The sequence below is a fragment of the Saccopteryx bilineata genome, chromosome 6, assembly GCF_036850765.1.
Source record: "Saccopteryx bilineata isolate mSacBil1 chromosome 6, mSacBil1_pri_phased_curated, whole genome shotgun sequence".
In the NCBI taxonomy this organism is placed as follows: Eukaryota; Metazoa; Chordata; class Mammalia; order Chiroptera; family Emballonuridae; genus Saccopteryx; species Saccopteryx bilineata.
Window position 1 is genome coordinate 13,260,748 of NC_089495.1, and position 6,000 is coordinate 13,266,747.

The window sequence follows — 6,000 nt, forward strand, 5'->3', positions numbered from 1 at the left end:
GATGGTGATTTAATAAGCAAAAACAGACACAAGCAACACCTTCCTTCAGTCTGACATCTAGAGCAGCACAGGGTAATATAACCTGAGCTTCATATGTAACTCTAAGTTTTCTAGTAGCCACATTAAAAAAGTAAAAAGACCTTTCTCCTGTCATGAGTTGTGTGAAGTTGGCTCACGGGTCCTTGAGACCCTAAAGGGGAGAGCTTCGTGCCGGAACTACACCCTGTGGCGGTGGCATAACCAGGCGACAAAACAAGTGTGTGGACTCACACTGTAAACATTATGAGTATCGCTTGGATTACCATGAAAAAAAGAGAAAGAAGGAAGGTCAAGAGGCTTATGAACGTTCAAAGAAAGCAAAATAGATGTTTGGTCTGAAGGCTAAGCTCTACCATAACAGCGCCGTGTGGAGAAAAGACAAATGGAAGGAGCTATCTAGAAGCATGGGAAGAGAAACATTAACCGGAGGAACGGTGAAAGGACCCCACCAGGGGCAGTGTCTGTATCTGCTGGGCTGAGGGGACAGTCCCGAGCTACCGGACTTTCCGGTGGATTAAACAAAAACAGAAAGAGAAGTCTTCTGCCCAAAGCTTGTGCCCAGGAGACACAGAGGTACTACAAGTTATCTGAACAGGAAAGAGAAAGGAGAAAAATGTGGAAGAGGATGGCTACCAAAGCCTGCTTTTTTGGAGGTGGCTTTACTCAAAACCACCTAAATATGAGAGATTCGCTGGGCTTGCGTTGCGAGAAGGCCCACAGGACACACCCCGCACCGGAAGCCCGCTTTGCTGCTAGTGCGTGGTGTGAAGAAGAGTCCTTCAACCCCATTTACACAGCTGGCAGTTACCACCAGTCCTGTCACCGACGGGAATGTGAGTGAGCTGGGCTGGTGACACCAGGAGGCCAGGCTCTTTGGGGGAAACATGCCCAGGTTACCAACCATTCTGGGAGTGATGGATGCATGAATGCGGGCTTACTGGTTTGACAGCAGCTTCCGCCAGTACCTCCTTATAATTACAGAGGACTGCGCACCAGCAGGAGACTCCCTGGCCGGGGTGTCTCTGAGCGCTCTCGCACGCGTACGGGCTGCAGGCGTCAAGAGAACTGCTAGTGCTGTTGGAGAGAATGGTGACATGGCCCGGTTATATAAAACAGAAACAGTAAGAAATAGCAGATGAAGTTAGTTTTAAGGCGTTATTTAAACCAATATGTCCAATGACAGTATTTCAACATGTAATCAATTATCAAAATTTGAGTGAGCTAGTTTGCATTTTTAAAAATTTGATCTTCAAAATCTATTGTGTGTTATATGGACAGCACATCTCAGTTTCGGTTAACCATATTTTAACTTCTCAATAACCGCATGTGGACAAGACAGACCTGAAGGCTGTTTGTTGTACAACTTTGCTTCTTGGCATGTAAACCAATCCCTTCTGCCCACTGGTCATCTCAAGACGCCGGCGGGGACGGTGGGGGCTCCAGGACGCTGTGTAACTGTGACGTGGAAACTCTGAGGACCACTGCCCTGGAGCGAAACGGTCCGTCCACGCTACCTGAGGGCCAGCAAAGGCGGCCTGGTGACACAGGCGCCGTCCTTACACAGACTGGTACTCAGCTGTCCCCAGCCACACCCGGAGTAATTAGTGATTGCCTAGAAGATAATTGCTGTGTGTTTTTAAATTGGAGCATTACCTCCATGGTAAATATGTTTAGTGGCAAAATTTTAAAATATTGGTTTTTGGTAAATCGAGCAGTCTCAATCCCAGAGTCTCCCTAGACACTGTCCTTTGTCATGTTTCCCTGACATATGGTAGCGACTCCATTAGACAGGATTTCTTCTCTGGACCCCAGCATCTGGCCATGGCAGGACTCAGTAGGTCTTTTAGTGAGTGACCGGAGGAATGGGATGCTTCCTCCGTGACTCAAGGGAGGAGAGTGTGTGAGACCTGCGTGTGCAACTGGTTCCTTCTTCAGACGACAGCTACAGACAAAACTAATGTCTTCTCTGACATCTTCTCTCGGGCGACTCAGCACAGATGTTTCTTTAACAAGTACTCGTCATAGCTGGTGCCTCTTCCCCATCACATGTCATTCAAAGGTTAACAAGGACTGATCTTGAGGACAGTGCCTTTTGAAACAAGAAGGTCAAACAGAAAGAACTAGTTTCTCACGTTGAGGCGGGGCTTCATCAGGCGGAGTTCCTGCTCGGGAACCACCAGTTCCTCTTGACCACTTCAAGAAGGCTGCCCATGCAACATGCCATGGCAGTGAGAACTTCTTCCCAACGAGTGCATGTCTAAGGACAGATTTAGCCCAGCACTCTCATGCAGGTTGAAATTGCCTACTCTGTCTTTCGCCTTCTTGGTTCACCTGCTACCTCACTAGAGAGTCTGAACACTGGGTTACACAAGTCGGATATCCCCAGCTCCTGAGTCATTCCCGGATGACAATAATTCATGGAGAGTAGGTAGCTGCTGACTGCTCCCCTGCTCCTCTTTTCCAAGTGGGGAGGATGCTGGGGGTGAAAAGCTGTGTTAGTTCAAGAACATCCCTCAGTTGTTGTTCTAGGGAAGTGCTGAGATTTCAGAGGCTGGGGAGGGAGCCACCTCTTAGAGATTACAGGGCGCGGTCACAGGTGTACGGGAGCTCTGAGACCTCATTCAGACTCAGACTCCAGGGCAGACTCCCCCATTTTGTGCATTTTGTCAAGGATTCTAGAAGACAAGGAAGGTGAAGCTGGAAGAACAAAGCTGCAAAGACTCTGTTGATTTATTTCTAAACAGTTGAAGGATTCAGAACTGTGTAGATTTTAGTCTAAAAAAAAAAGAGAGGTTGAAGTGGATAATCTGATATCAGAATCTATGGTTCTAATGTGAGCTCTGGGGTTATGAGTGAATGAAATGAGATGTTAGACTGGTAGGAACCGGGTAGCCAAGGGTGGAGGCTGAATTCACAGAGTGATTCACCCCGTTAACAATTTACTCGACTGTGAGGAAACAGATCACCCCACCCCAGACACCCTCAGACAGAAGACTCCCCAAACAACCAGGCTACTTGTCTCTCTGCTGATCTCCATGAAGGCTTTGCTTCATTCCGCCGCCACCCAAAGATTACAGAGTGAGTCTCGTTAAAGACAGCCCAGCAGCTACGGCTCTCCCAGCTTCTGTCCTCCGACCCACGGAGCCGCCTCACCCCTCTCTGCGGTCCAGCACCACCGCCAGGTCGGGGGCGCAGGACTAACTACCGCAGGGGGAAATTAACTAGATACGAACGGAAGGGGTCTGGATCAAGCGTCAGTCACTTGGAGAGCTGCTTAGGAAGGAGATTTCATCAGCCCCACCCAGACCTACTTATCCAGAATGTCTGGGGGCGGGATCCGTGATCCACATCCTCTCCCCCCGCCCCCGCCCCCACGCGCACTTGGTTTCCCCAAGTGATTCTTCTGTACACAAAAGTGTGAGAACCGCTTAGAGGATCTGTGAACTCTCAGATCAAGGATCCTGGAGCTTCATGATCCTGGCTTGAGAAGATTTATCTTATTTCTCAGTTATTTGCAGTTCTAAAGTTTTAAGTTCCTTTTTACCCCTAGGTGTTCTCTCTGGACCTCATCTTTTACTAGTCAGAGAACTGTTTTTTAAGTTTCAACAAATGACTCATAAAATAATGTACACGGTCTATTACCTGCGAGGCCCACAGGGGATGGGGACACGTACAGAACTGGAGGAGGCGCCCTGCCCTGAAGGTGTGCACAGGCCGGGAGGGGGGCTAAGACTTGTGGGACCACCCTGGCCTGAGGCGCAGGCCATCAGAACAGGGATCAAGGACTCAGGAGGCCTCCCTTCTGATTGGCCAGGACTTGGCCTTGCCAGTTGATCAATACATTAGATCTCAATCCTGGCAATAAGTACTATATAAGTGATGGAAACACAGTTTTCCAAGATTTCTGAGGGGGAAGATATCACATCCAGCGGCTGGAGCAACTGGGAGAGCTTCGCAGAGGAAGTGCCAGTTGAGCGAGCCCTTCAGGAGAGGTGCGATCTCAATGGGAAGAGGACACTCTGGTGGGAGAAATGGGCTGGGGGAAGGCACGGGGGCAGGGGAGGAGGAGGTGTGGACGTGGCTGGGGAGAAGCTCAGTTTGCAGTGGGCGGACGGGCGGGGTATCAGTGATCTATTGTTGCATGACAAATCACTCCCAAGTGTAAAGGCCTAAAACAATCATTTAGCTTGCTCATGACGCTACAGCTTGTCCTTGCTTTACTCAGCGTCAGCTTGACTGGACCTGGGGGGACCCCCTTTCAAGATGGCTTGGTCACACAGCTAGGAAATTGGAAGTGGCATTCTGTTCTTTATGTGGCCTTCACTGTAGCTTGGGCTTCCTCACAGCTGCTGGACTGCAAGAGACAGCACCCCAGAGAGCCAGCTGGAAGATGTCTTACCTTCCATGACCCTGTCTTGGGAGACATATGACCCATTGTGCTGTGCTCACAGCCCACCCAGATTCAAAGGGAGGGGACGGAGACTCTACCCGTCAAATGGGAAGTGTCAACACTTTTTGTAAGAAGAGAATGTGGGAAGGGAGATATTGTTGTAGCCAATTTTGGTAAATATATGTGAGAACAAGCTCTTTTGGTGCATTAATTAGTAATATAAAGTGTTTTTTTTTTTAACACTAGATGATTTCCTTAGTTTCAAGTAGGCAGAGCAAATGTTATTCTTCTCTTGCAGATGAGGAAACAAAACTTATAGAGATGGCATAGAAAGGTAAATTTGCCATGAATTTTGTGAAGCTGTAGCTTCAGAGCCTCTCACCAGCAACGTCGCCTTCTTCCAAGGCCCTAGGAGAGACCCAGAATGTGTGCATATGCACCGTGTTCTGTAAATTCTCAGAGGCGAGATATCGTAACTGCAATTAGTTACATCTACTGTCTTCTTCCACTTCAACCTCTCCTCCACCACATTTCTCTTTGTGTCAGGTGTCATTGGAATGGTTATGGGCATTTTGGAGATCCAGTTAAGGGGAAATTGAATCAAGGGCTGTGTTTAGTTTTGGTGGAGTGGGATATATTGATGTGGTTTTCAGTAACTTTAACATATAAGTTATTACTGAGCTTCCTGAAATAGAAACGGCTTCCAGGAAAACTCCTCTGGCTTACGGGCTGACTTGCCCAACATTGTGATAGTAGAGTCCAGAACAAGAGGTTATACTGCGATATAACTGTGTCCTATGGCAGTGGAACCTTTTTTGGGCCATGGACAGGTTTAATGTCAGAAAATATTTTCACGGACCGGCCTTTAGGGTGGGATGGATAAATGTATCACGTGACCGAGACAAGCATCAAGAGTGAGTTTTAGACAAATGTAACAGAGGGAATCTGGTCATTTTTTAAAAATAAAACATCGTTCAGACTTAAATATAAATAAAATGGAAATAATGTAAGTTACTTATTCTTTCTCTGCGGACCGATACCAAATGGCCCACGGACCAGTACCGGTCCGCGGCCTGGGGGTTCGGGACCACTGTCCTATGGTATCCGGAATTAGAATGAAAACATAGGGGTAGTGGAGGAGAAATAACATTTGAAATGTGTGTAACCGCAAGCTAGTCTGGGGAGACTTCTTCCAATCAGGAAAAAAATCGCTGTACCTGTCCAAAGGCAGAATAGATGCAAGGACATCAGGAAGACAGTATGATCCACGTATTAAGACAGAAGCTCTTTCCTGACACTCTGAAAGGAAGACTGGAATTCAAAACTGTCCACAGCTAAGGCATTAATGATGCCTGCAATGGGTTTGCAGGAAATGGAAGAAAAACAAGGCTATATCTAGTTGTCACCATAAAAGAGGAACTTATGGAGAATAGGAATGGGGTCACAATCATTGTCAACTCATCAGCAGAAAGCATTTGTAAAGTATCATGTTTTACAAGACACTGGGTAGGGATAGTGGAGTGTAGAGGGTGACCTCTAGTTAGATGCACTGAGTTAGACATGGCTCTGAT